Consider the following 13884-nt stretch of genomic DNA (forward strand, 5'->3'; position numbering starts at 1 on the left):
AAATGTCCGATCTGGGAGGAACGTTATAATGAAATACGTGGTTATACAAAAAAAAAAAAAAAAAAAAAAAAAAAAAAAAAAAAAAAAAAAAATAAAAAAGAGAGAAAAGAAAATAAATGAAAAATAAGAAAAAGAAATGATCAAATTAAAGGAAAGAAGAAAAAAGGAAAAAAGAAAAAAAAGAGAAAAAGAAGAAAACAGAAAAGAAAATAATAAAAGCGACGAACATAAGAACATACTCATCATCATCGTCGTTTATCTTAAAGGAAGTTGAAAGAACGTGACGGACGATTACGAAGTGTTAGTGAAACGAGAGCAATATGCCCTAAGAACGAAGAATCTCGTTTTATAACCAAGAAGGGTGGAGAAAGTCGAACGTTTCTCTTACGTAGCAGTACACTAGCTATCCCTCCCTGTTATACCTCTACTATCATACCTCTACCACCTTCTCCCCATCCCCCCACCGCCTCCACCTCCCTGGCTCCCCACCACCACTTTCACAGTTTGGCGTGGCTTTCCAGATAATTCGAGACGATAAGCCCGTCACCGATGAGAGGGTTTATCGTCGGAGGGGAGCTTCGACGACAGGGTAAGACTATTCCGTAGGAAAAGATTCAAAGTAACAGAAAGAGAGAAAGAGAAAAAGAGAGAGAGAGAGAGAAAGAGAGAACGATAGGGTGTGGGTGTTCCTTGCGTAAGTAAAGAGCTACCTGAAAGAGGAGGATCTTCAGAGCGAGCTTTAAGCCTGCACGCTCGTAAATCGCACTCGTCCGTATCCTCATTCCTCTTGGCACCCGATTGGCTCGACCGATCGATCCGAAAACGAGCCACTATCTCTTTCTTTCTTCCTTTCTTTCTTTCTCACATACACACACACACTCTCTCTCTCTCTTTCTCTTTAGTTTAAATTGGAAGATAAGAAAAGATGAAACCTGTGTGAGTGTATAAGCGTACGAGCGAGCCTATGAGAATAAGCCTGTAAGTTTTGTGAGGTTTGAGAGTGTGTTCAAAAGGATGATTGTGTCGATGTGAGAGAGGGAGAAAATTTTTATTCGATAGAATCTAAATGATATATTTTGAAAATGATCTCGACGTTCATTTTCTCTCTCTCTCTCTCTCTCTCATTCGTTCGTTCGTTCGTTTGTTCGTTCATTCGGTCGCTCTTTCATCTAAATTGGAAGATAAGATAAAATAAAGAAAATTTTTCTTCGATAAAACCTAAATGATATTTATACCTTGAAAATGGTATTGAAAACGTATCTCAATATTTTCTCTGTCTCTCTCTCTCTCTCTCTCTCTCTCTCTCTCTCTCTCTGTCTCTTATTTTCTTTTAAAGATCATTTGATTCTATCAAATGCGAGGTAATGCAAGAGATACTTAATAATTACGATCGCATTATTCGCATTAGACTCGTTTTGTTGAAATTAACAGGGAGACTCGTTTTCATGTTAAAATCTAAGGATACGTGGAAACAGAACCGGTCCGGTAGGCTTGTCTCGAAGCGCATAGAAGTGAACAAAGTAGAGCTCCCTCGGTCGTTAACCGGTTACCAAACGATCGAGAAAAAACTTATGGCTCTTCGATGTCACGCCGTTCTAAAGCTTAGATTCGTTTCTATGGAAAATTTTTCTTCGCACGATTTTCTTAATAAATCTATTTCATTACGTTGATCGATTTCTCGGAACGATAAAAACAATGACACGTCTGTACACACCAATGAAACTAACAAAAAGAAAGAGAACAACGTTCCAACGTTGAACATATTCATTCATGAAGTCGAAGTTGTCTGATAAGAATCAGATAATATTTATCGATGAGACGAGCTTTCTCTATCTCTCTCTCTTTTTATTTTCCTTTTTTTTTCGTAAATTCCTCGAACGATTTCTTATAAGAAATAAGAACGTTAAAGTCATACAATAAAGATTATTACCAAAACAGCGAGAGATATAGAAATAGATAAATAGAGAGAGTGAGAGAGAGAGAGAGAGAGAGCGAGAGAGAGAGAATGGAAGAGACAGTGAAGAAAGATAAATAAAGATAGATAGATAGTGAGAAAGATATAAAGAGAAACAAAGAGAGAGAGAGAGAGAGAGAGAGAGAGAGAGAGAGAGAAACGGATAGAAAGAAAAAGAAGGGATAGAACTTGGTTATGAAGAAAAGACGGTATTCAAGCAGAACGATTCCTTTCCCGGAGTCAAGTTTATTCTTCGGAATGGGAGATCCTCAAGAGAAGGTACCACGATCTCCAGAGCAAGGTTCCTGGCCGGTGCTCGCAAGAGAGGCCGGTTGGTTGCCTGTCGACCGGCCACGTTTTTTGTCCGACCAGTCGTCCTCTCTCCGCACAGTTCTCTCTCTCTCTCTCTCTCTCTCTCTCTTTCTCTCTTTCTTTCTCTCTCTCTCTCTCTCTCTCTCTCTCTCTTTCTCTCTTTCTCTTTACTTGCAGAACGTCCGTATCAAGAACCTCCAGTGTAAAACGCGAGCAATTTGATCGGCGATCCATCCTCGTACAGGGACTGTTGCTGTTGCTCCGCTGCTGTAACTGTTGGCTCTGCTGGCTTCGATCGACTTCTAGAGAGTTAACGTCGCATTCATTGGCTATCCTCCTTTCATAACAAATATACACACGTATGTGTACAAGTACACGTAGGTCAACCTATTCATAATGTTATTATACATCTATATGTATATACATACATACGTATTTATGTAAATATAGAATGTACATATATTGAACGATTAATAATAACGTCTAAATTATTCTATTATAAATTATTACGAACGTTCTGTCTTTATCATAATTTCTAGTAATTTCTAAAATAAAAGACGATCATTGAAATCATTTTAATCGATCAATCGATGAATTTTGAAATATTTCAATATTTGTTTTCTTATATTTTCTTACAGGTAGATATTTATTTATTTATTTCCTTTTTCTTTTTTTTTGTTTGAATCTGAGAAATTGTAATTTAATATAAGAATATTTGTGCTATCTATAGACTAAAAAATTACTTCTTGTTTCTCTCTTTCTTTTTTGTTTTTTTTTTTGTTACAAAATTTTTTAATCGAAATAGAAAAATTCTCCTTTAAAATTTTAATGGAATAAAGATTTTATAAAATTTTGTTATAAAAAAAAAATGTGATTTAATTGGCAAGTAATTTTTGAAGTATCATATAAAATCGTTTTCAAACGTTAGAAATAAATAAAATGTAATAAATAAAAATCAAAGTACAATGTACCGGGATGCAAAAAAGTTATTACATGTTATTACATGTTATGCTTGATTTGAAAAAAAAAAAAGAAGAAAGAATGAAAGAATGAAAAAAATAAATAAAGAAAGAAAAAGAAAAGAACAGAAAAAAAAGAATAGAGAACATTATATTTTAGACTTCTTATTTTATCAAAACCACAAATGATAGTAAAGGGAAAAACTTTACGAGTCATCTTCGCATACCTTTCACTGCATCCTACATGTGTTTTTATTGCGTTTCTTTAATGCAATACTTTGTAAAAGGTCACTTCCATAATATTATATGGATATTTTCTTTGAGCACAAAAATTATTGAATTACAAATCACACATTTGTTACTAAATGCCATTATTTACGAGAGAAAAAAAAACAGTGTTGCAATATACTTATAGATGTATGTGTTCAAATAACATAAATAACTCAGTTAAACATAGATATATATTATTTATTTCGAAGAATTATAATTTAGAATTAATTTAGAATTATAATTTTGTCTTTTAATCAATTATTCGATTAAAAATATTTTACTACGCGATCATCGACTAGAATATTTGTTTTACGTTAATTGACACGATTATTATTAAATAATCGTTATCAGGTTTGATAATTATCAGAGAATACTATGACACGTTTAATTACGTATTAAAATTTATAATATTATAATTTGTTACGATTTATTTATACTTGAAGGATTTCCTTTCATATTGAATATGACATATTCGATAAAAAAGAATTACTTACAATTTCAGAATTTCTAATGATTTAAATAATTCACATTGATTTATTAATAAAATTTTTAATTGAAATAAAACTATAAATGGAACATTTGCAAATCAATTCAAGCAATTGTAATAAGAATTTATTATTAGAATTGAAATTCTTTTTGTTTTTTCTTTTTAAGTCGAATATTATATATCAAAAAATGTGGTTAATATAGATAAAGAGATAATTTACATCTCGTTCTATTTAAAAATATAAGAAAATATGTTCTATTTAATAATATAAGAAAATTGATTTTTTTCGTATTTGTACTGATTATAAGAATATTAATACGGAAATATATATATATATATATATCCGATATGTCATCGAAGTTTCTTTAAATGTGCCTAAATAATTATATCGTAAAATGATAAACAACATTAACATAAAAATTTCGAAAATTATAATCATGACGACCATTTAATTTTTATCAAAATATTTTACACTTTCAAGCAAATAATTTTTTTTTTTTGAACATTTTTTTATAACATTATAACACAACGAAGATATTTTAAGTTTTAGTTTTAACTGATGCATCATAAATGTCTAACCAAATATCTCACGACTGATTGAAGTTACAAAAAAGTTTAATCAGAGGAATTTGTACGGCTCTAAGTTAACAACAATAAAGTGCATGTAAATAAATTTTTTTTCTTTTTATTGTTGACCTTTTCGAGTTGCGAAGGTCAACGTAGTTTTTTTCTTTTTTTTTTTTTTTTTTTTTCTTAAATGGATACCTATAATCCTTTTTCTTTTTTCGTCTATATATTTATATAATAGCGATTACGTGCAATAGAAATCGTACAAATGAAAAATTATTTATGCATTAATATTAATTACGATAAAGATTATTATTATGGATGTCATTTACGAGATAATCAAACAATCAGCATCTTGATTATTAATGTAATTGATTTTTCATACAAGAATTTGAGAATCAATCGTTATAATTATATATATAATATAAAATATTTTAATATAAAATATTATTATATAAAATATTTTTAAATCAATTATATCGAAGAGGATGACTGACTTGATTTATAAATAATATATTTTTATAGTATGTATTATAGTATAGCACGTATCTGTGTTAATAAATCATTAAAAATATCTCGAAAAATGTTTCAAATAAATTTTATCCTGTTTCGGAGGAAAGGAGGAGGAGGAGGAGGAGGTGAGAAGAGGGAAAGTAAGGAGGGAGGAGGAAGACGTATTGAAGGGTGGTCACAAATCTTCTCGTACGGTGAACGTGCTTCCGAGATTTCAAGGTGAACCTTTGCTTTCTTTTACTTGACCTTGAACTACCTTGAAAGATCAAAGTGTTATGGCCAATGAATTCGTCTCGGAATGAGTTATATACGCCTACCTAAATAAAAACTTACAGTTCCGCATGAAAAAAAAAAAAAAAGAAGAAACACAAAAATCACCTTGAAATCTCAGAAACACATGTGTGTGTGCGTGATTATGTGTGTGATTGTGTGTGTGTGTGATTGTGTGTGCGTGTATGAGCCGTTCACAAGTCAAATCAATTGTCACCACTTTTTGAATTTAAAAAAAAAATTTTTCTTTTTTTAAATTTTTTTAAATTTAATTGTCAAAGCACTAAATGGAATTCTCACTTTTTATATTTATCATAAATTTCCCTAATTCCCGTTATTTAATATCATTAAGTAATAAAATTTTTTTTCGGCCATCGAATGAAAAATAATTTCTTTCAGTAATAACTATTATTGTAAGACTATTTTATCTTATTCACTTTATATATCATTAAATGAAAACTATGTACATACATACTTTTGACTTAATACATTTTACAATGTTCCTTCGAATTTATATTTTATAGGGAAATTTTAAAAAATAATTTTTATTATTTCATTATACATTCCTCCAGTTTTTCTTTTATGAAGTTAATAACGGTATTGACAGGTATATAAATTTTTCTTTTTTTATTATTTTTTTGTCGTTCTTTTTCATTAAAAAATTAATTTCGTCGCGTTATTTAATGATTAAAAAAAAAGTAAATAAATAAATAAATAAATAAATAAATAAAAAGAAAAGAATAAATAAAAAGGAAAAGTATGAACTTTTTTTTAGGATTTAAAGTTAATAACCTTTAACGATTTTAATTATAAAACGTTCGTAAAACGTTAATGTATGCCACGCTGTTATATTATACCCTTTGTTTATTGCTTCTATTACATAGACGTCGATCGTGAAAGCGAAGGGCAAAAGCGTTCGATGTATCAAGAAATATCCTCCTTCGTTCCTTCCTTCCTTCCTACCTTCCTTTCTATCTTTTCTCTTCCTTTCGTTTCTTTTTAACGTTTTTCTTAACCATTCCCAAGCGCACTCGCATTCGTGTTTGTGAAGCACTCGGTTAAAAAGGAGAAGCTGGATAGATATCTCGATAATCGCGAGAGATGCCTTCGCGTATCGCATTAACGACAACTCGCTTATAAAGAGAGAGAAAGAGAGAGAGAGAGAGAGAGAGAGAGAGAGAGAAAGAGAATGAGAAGAAAAAAGAAAGAAAGATATATACTTGCTCACGGTAAATCATCGATGATATTAACCTTCTTACCAATCGAGTAAATTATATTACGTTCGCGCTTATTTATATGAAGAAACTGAATGATCCTTTCGAACGATCTCTCTCGTATCAATTGAAAAAATATATATAAAAAGCGAAATTACGAGAATTTATATGTAACTTCTGCATGAAATCCCATTGGTATGAGATAACAAAAACTATTTAACATAATTATAATAGAATTGTTACGATCGTAATAATGGATAATTAATTGTAATCATGTTAATTGATGGAATAAGGCTTAAAAAAAATATACTTCGATAGACGTATACACTTACATACACACGCGCGCGTGCGCGCGCACACGCACACACACACACACACACACACGCACACATACACACATACACAAATATAAAATATATAAATAAATAAATTGAATATATATTAGTATGAAATGTATAAATATTTATATGCTTCGTACAAAAGATACTATATAATTTCATTGAAATTATTTAATCAAAGCAATACTTTAATTACGTTTCAATAAACTCTATATCTTATTAAAACCTTATCGTATCGGACTCATTGATTTATTTGATCTATTCAATCAGAAATGATTATTATATGATTAAAAGATATCGAGAGAGAGAGAGAGAGAGAGAGAGAGACAGAAAAAAGAACAGATTAAAAAAGAGATAGATATATTAAAGGTAACCGGCCTTGATTCGTGTAGGCTCTCGTTCGATTTCATCTTCGTTATCGATAAATCGTGACACTAACAAGTTGTCGTCTTAAATCTTCGAGACGATTTTCAAAGAAATAATACGACGTAATCCACGCTTTAACGATTTCATATTACTATTACTATTACTTCTACTATTATAACTATTATTATTATTATTATTATTATCATTAGTATTATTCTTGGAAGATCAATAACGGCTATATTATTGTACTTAAAAGTTATGACAAACTTTCTGAATAACCTCGTGTTAATATTAAAGAGGATGACGAAAGTAAAGGACTGTCGACGAAAGGAGACACAAGGAAGATGAGAAACAACGCCTCGTGAGATTTCGAAGGACCCTTCGTCCTTCGGGACTACGTTCTCTGGAAAGGAAAGAACGAAGGAAGGAAGGAAGAAAGGAAGGAAGAAAGGAAGGAAGGAAGAAAGGGAATAGGATGAAAAAGGAAAACAAAGAGAAAGAGAAAGAGAGAAAGAGAGAGAAAGAGAAATGAACACAGAGGTCTCTTCCTAACAAACTTATCGTCGAAGCTACGGAGTGGTGCTCACCATAGTGGAAGATATACGAATTTCGTCTGTGCCTTGCTAATACATATATATATATATATATATATATATCGAATATATATATATATATATATATATGTATGTGTGTATGTATATGAGTGTATATCTTTCCATTTCCTACTAATACGAAGAAGACTTTAACTACGTCTGTATGTGTGTGTGTGTGTGTCTAAGAGAAAGAAAAAGGGACGCAAAATATTCTTCCTCGTGTCAGTGAGGAAGGAAATACGAAAGGAAGGTACCGTGGAAAACTCACTTTCCGCTTCGAGTCAGTCCGTCACCCCTCCCGTTGAAAGCTCGAGTATTTCGTCTTTCTTCGAATTTTGTGTGAGGAAAAACCAACATTAGTTCGTCTGGAATCGAAGAAAGTAAAGAAAGAAGAAATAAAAAGAGAGAGAGAGAGAGAGAGAGAGAGAGAGAAAAAAGAGAGAAATTGGACGGAAGAGAACTCGAGTCACGTAATAACCACTAATATATCTGATAAAATCTTTTTTTTTTTACGTGCAAATAGAACACGAATAAAAAAGACATGAGATATTTCGTTTCAATAAGAAAATTGATTTATTTTTCTTATCGAATAGTAATGGACGATAAAATTACCAAAGTTAAAGTATCAATCGAAATTTATAATTGATAATGATGATTTTCAATAATTCGATTAATATTTCAATGTTATTGGATAAATGAAGGAAGGAAGAGAAGGGAAAGAGAATAAAGAGAACGAGAAAAAGAAATAAACAAAACTGAAAGAAAAACTAAACGAAGCAAAGAAAAGAAAGAGAGAAAGAAAGAGAGAAAGAAAGAAATAAAAAAATCGTTCTCGAATTGAAGATAAGAGGGACGAAAAGAAACGGAGAGAAGAAGATCGAGGGACAGAGCGAGGATTTTGTTGGTGAGGGGTGGGGGAGAGGAGGGGGGGGGGGAGGTGAAAGGAAAAGTTTTTCTTGTCGCAGAAAAAAGGGGGAAGTGCAAAAGTAGTCGGTACTCGATCTTACCTCGCGAAAAACTACTCTTTCTACCCTTCTTCCACCACCCTCTACGTCTACCCCTTACTTACCCCCATCCCCTCCCCGTTACCTCAACCCCTCGCCACGATGGTCACGCTTCGGTCGTCACCCTAAAAATTACTCGAAGTAAAAAACGAGCTAGAATCGCGACAGAGACATCTACGAGGATCGAGTCTACCAAATGGAAAGATCATTCGAAGGAAATGGCATTAGAGAAGATAGTAAAGCCCGATCACACCCTTGTTTTTCACCTCTCATAGGATTCAAATTACGCGCCCTGATTGAACGATCGAACTTCCTACTGCAAATGATTGCCTTGTCCTCCATTGTTTTTTTTTTTTTTTTTTTTTTTTGGAAGAAGTGCGTCGTGGAGGAGGTCAATTTCGAACATTTATCGTTTCATATATTATTAACAGTATGAAAAGCTTTATTTTTTATTTTTTGTATTAACGATCATCTCGAAATATTCCTATTAATTTGTTTATCTTACCTTTTTTTTTGTTTGCTATTTTTATTTTTTTTATTTTATAAATCGTTCTTTTCTTTTTTCGTTTTGTCTTTTGATTCATGAACGAGGCCACGGAGAAAAATCTTTTTTTCTTTCGTCAATTTTATGCGTTTCGTAAGGAAATTTCATAAATTTCATTTCTTTTTTTTTTTTCCATTGACGATCGAAAATAAAATCTTTTTGTTTTCCGTAAAACGTCACATATTCATTCGAAATGATACGAATTCTTAATAAATTACTTTGAAAACATAAAAATATGTATATATATATATATATATATATTTTTTTTTTAAATCTTAATCGTTCGCCATTCGGTACGAGTGTAAATATATCATTTCTTAAATATATAAAAAGAAAAAAATAAAATTGAAATAAGTTAAAAAAAAAAAAAAAAAGAAAAAGAAAAACAATAGCTTATCAAAAAGCAAATTGCTTATCAACGATTATCTATAACGGATTAATAATATCGTAAGATCGTAAATGAACGATCCCAAATATAAGATAATAAATTAATAATCGGAAACATTAGGATCATTTAAATTCAATCGAACGTTTCAATTGTAAGAAGAGCTTCGAAAAAAAAAAAAAAAGAAGCACAAAAAAGAAAAGTAAAAAAAAGAAAAGAAACAAAAAAGAATTATTACAATAGCAATAAAGTTATTGCGATCAATCGTCGTGCATCAATGATTTCTCTCTCGTAAATTCTCTCACGAGTAATACGAGACGAATTTCTCAAAAAGGAATGGCGTGCCGCCATTGACGGACAACCGTGTATCGTAGTTACAGATGATATCATTCTTACTGTAAACGCATAAAGTTTCTCTATTCTCTTTGGCCAATATGAAATTTCTAACTTTAATCGGGCTGCTACTGGCAAATCTTTCGTGCGTGAACAAACGTATAGGATTACGTGTAACGCGGGAACTGCATTCCTAGGTATACACGTGAAATTCGATATCGTTTGCTCGAGCAAGGACGCGCGAGGGTGAAGAAGAAGAAGAAGAAGAAAAAGAAGAAGACGAAGAAGAAAAAGAAGAGAAAGAAAAGGAGAACACTGAGTAACACATAGAGATAAAAAGAGAGAGAGGGAAAGAGAGTGGGAGTAAAAGAGAGAGAGAGAGAGAGAGAGAGAGAGAGAGAGAGAGAGAGAGGGAAAGAGAAAAAAGATAGTGAACGGACATAGCAAGCCTTGAGCGACCTCGACAAACCAATGTTACTACAAGTCGATTTCCACAGACTTCTTTCACGAGATATAAGATAGAAGAAGAACTATACATTCATCACGTCCAACACCATTGAACAATTCACGTTCTCACGTGTTTGAACTATCTACGTTCGAGAAATAAACAACGTACGAGTTTTCTTTTCTTTTCCTTTCTTTTCTTTTTTTTTCCCCCGTATATTTTATCTCACAAGAAAAGATCAAGAGTGGAATGTCGCTGGAAAAAATCTCAATCGATACTTAATGATACATCTTTTTTTTTTTCTTTCTTTTTTTCTTTTTCTTTTTCCTTTTTTTTTTTCTTTCTTTCTTTCTTTTTTCCGGATAGTTAATGTAATCTTAAAAATAATTCTCAATGAGTATCTGTATTTAATTTTCTTTGGATGATAATTTTTTTTCAGTTCGTAATTATAGTATTTATTCCTACGATGTGACTTTTTAATGAATAAAAAAAAAAAAAAAAAAAAAACGAAAAAAAAAAAAACACGTATTACGACGTAATACCTTTTTATATATTTTTGAGAAAAATTTTTCTACCTTCTTCGTAACTTTCTTAAAATCATATGTATTATTTTAAATTAACACGTTTCAACACATTTGTCGCAATGTTACAAAATATTTTTAAGATTTCTTTAATGACTTTTTTTATTTATTAACTTAAAATATGATCGATAATGTCTACGATGAGTAATGTCTTGAAATAATAATTTCAATAATGAATTTTCTTCTAAATTATATATTAATAATTTATGAAGATTGTCAAATGAATATGTAATAATAATATCTAACATAAATATAACAATGAATTCTCTTTTGCATTATTTATTTGCAATAGATTATGAAAATTATTACATTAATGCTCAAAATGATAAATTAAAGGATCATAAAATAAAATGAAATAAAAAAGAAAAAAAAAGAAAAAAAAGACAAAAAAGATAAACTAAGAAATCAAAAACATCGTTTTCATCTTAACGAAAAAAACGATCGATGTTTAAATGATTAACAATATAATACATATGTATATCGCTTAATAAATATATTATTTAAATTATATTTATATATATATATATATATATATATATATATATGTATAATTGTATTATTTTATTACTTTACTTATTAATTATAATTTTATTGAGATTATATTTACGTTAGAAATAAATTAATGTTAAAGGGAGAAAAATTTCATAGAAGGAAATATTGTTTAATTTCTTTTTTTTTTTTGTTTTCAATATAAAAATGTACACGTTCGTTATACAATGATATAAGACGTACATATATATATGACTAAATTAAAAATATACGAACATACTATTTGTTTATCGTAGCTAAATCGTAAGAAAATATTCTATGTTTCAATGTGAAAGGATCGAACAGTGAAGATTAGTGCGTATCGCCCATCGGAAACTTGTCCTTCGTTTGAATATACGCGAACGCGTTTCTCGATAGTAAGCGTCGAACTTATCCCTCGATCGCGATCACTCTTCGAGGATAGATTTATCTCACGCTTTACGTACATATATACTCATGTATGTATGTATACATGTATGTTTATTATATATGTATACACGTATGTACTTACTATAGTAAATTTTTTCTACAGTCGTCTGACCAATGAGATCCTTGATCAATGTCTAACATCCAGCTACCGTGATTTCGCTTCCCATTCATCGATAAACTACGATCCTTCCGAGAAATTTTCCACCTACTGGATATACCTTGTATATATTTATTTATTACACGATTATTTATTTATTTTATTTATTTATTTATCTTTTTTCTTTTTATTCTTGATTTTCTTTTTTTTTTCTTCTTCTTTTTTTCTTTTTGTTGTTATTTATTATTTTGTACGACTTCATTTATTACGACGTCGTTTCAGAATACACGAATGAATTGGTTTTTATTACGATAATATTTATGTACTTTTCTTTTTTTATCTTTCAACCCTTTAATTACGTAGGTGTATACTTAATACTGACATTAATTATTAAAAAAATTAATTGCTAAAAAAAAAAAAACAAATTGCGAATATTAAAAATATGAAAAATTAAAGGAAGAAAAATATAAAATAAATGAAACGTATTATTGAATGAACAAAATAAATAGATAACTTCGTAATAGTTCCGAGATGATTTACATCATCGCAGGATATCATAAAGTCGCTTATCGATAATAGTTATAATTAAAGGATTAAAATCTAAAAAAAAAAATTAATTTGTTCAATAAATCATTGATTTTTGAAATTCGAACGTGAAATAAGATAAATTGATCCTATTTAAATTTATCCAACAGTTTATTGTTTAAACCATGATTGAATTAAATTAGAAAATAATAATAGTAATAGATTATATTATATTACATTAAATATATTATATATATTTGAGAAAAAATAAAATAAAAATGAAATAAAAAAATAAATCGAAATAAAACAAAATAATAAAAAGCAAAAAGTCAAACTATAATCGTTAGGTAATTCATATGTCGATAGATATATATCTAAAATATATATATGACCGTTTACTTTGAAAGTGGCCCAACTCTATTTATCTTCAAATCGAGATATTTAAGGGTTTGCGTTTCAATGAATTTAAGAATATATGTATAGGATACTAATGAGTTATACTACTTAAGTGTATCTAAGGGTGTTAAATTTATAATTCCTATTAAAATAGTGGCAATTATTAAGTGAATAATATGCGTTTTCTTATCAAGAATGGAGTTAGACCACTTTCAAAATTAACAATCAGATTTATTATAAAATTTGAAGGTGCTCAAATCCATTCAACATAATTTAAGATGCTTCAAATTGAAAAAAACAATACTCAATTTATTTTACATATCTTTAAAACACTTCGAAAACATAATTCATGCGATTCAAAACATTTGTTAACTACATAACGTACAAAATTACGGACATAAATTTATTACAAAACAATTTACTACTCATCTAGATCTTGTGTGTGTGAAAGGGATTTGAAGAAATCATAATGTTCCGGTGGTATATATCGTAATAGGTCAATTATGTCCTTGAATTTTGCTGTTCTAATTGGTCTGATATTTTTATACAGTGGTGTTAATACAATATTTTTGAACTTTCTTGGTCTACCACGACCTGGTAATAAATTCAAGACTTTAAAATTTTCATTTTCATTCATTGATGTCTTATAGAAAATTTTATATTATAAAGAAATATTTTTTATTTCCTTTTTTAATTCAAGGATTTTCATTTATTTGCGTAATAATTTTTACAATGATTCACGTTCAAGTGTTTCATCGAAAAATAATTTCTTTT

The 13884-nt window shown here is 29.7% G+C and overlaps 1 protein-coding gene across 3 annotated transcripts in view; it reads right to left on the reverse strand.

The window, feature by feature from the left end:
• LOC124949531 (protein prickle-like) overlaps positions 1–13884 on the reverse strand; it is a 104194-nt gene that overhangs the window by 60992 nt on the left and 29318 nt on the right. The window lies entirely within an intron of this gene.

The sequence above is a fragment of the Vespa velutina genome, chromosome 5 (genome assembly GCF_912470025.1).
Source record: "Vespa velutina chromosome 5, iVesVel2.1, whole genome shotgun sequence".
In the NCBI taxonomy this organism is placed as follows: domain Eukaryota; kingdom Metazoa; phylum Arthropoda; class Insecta; order Hymenoptera; family Vespidae; genus Vespa; species Vespa velutina.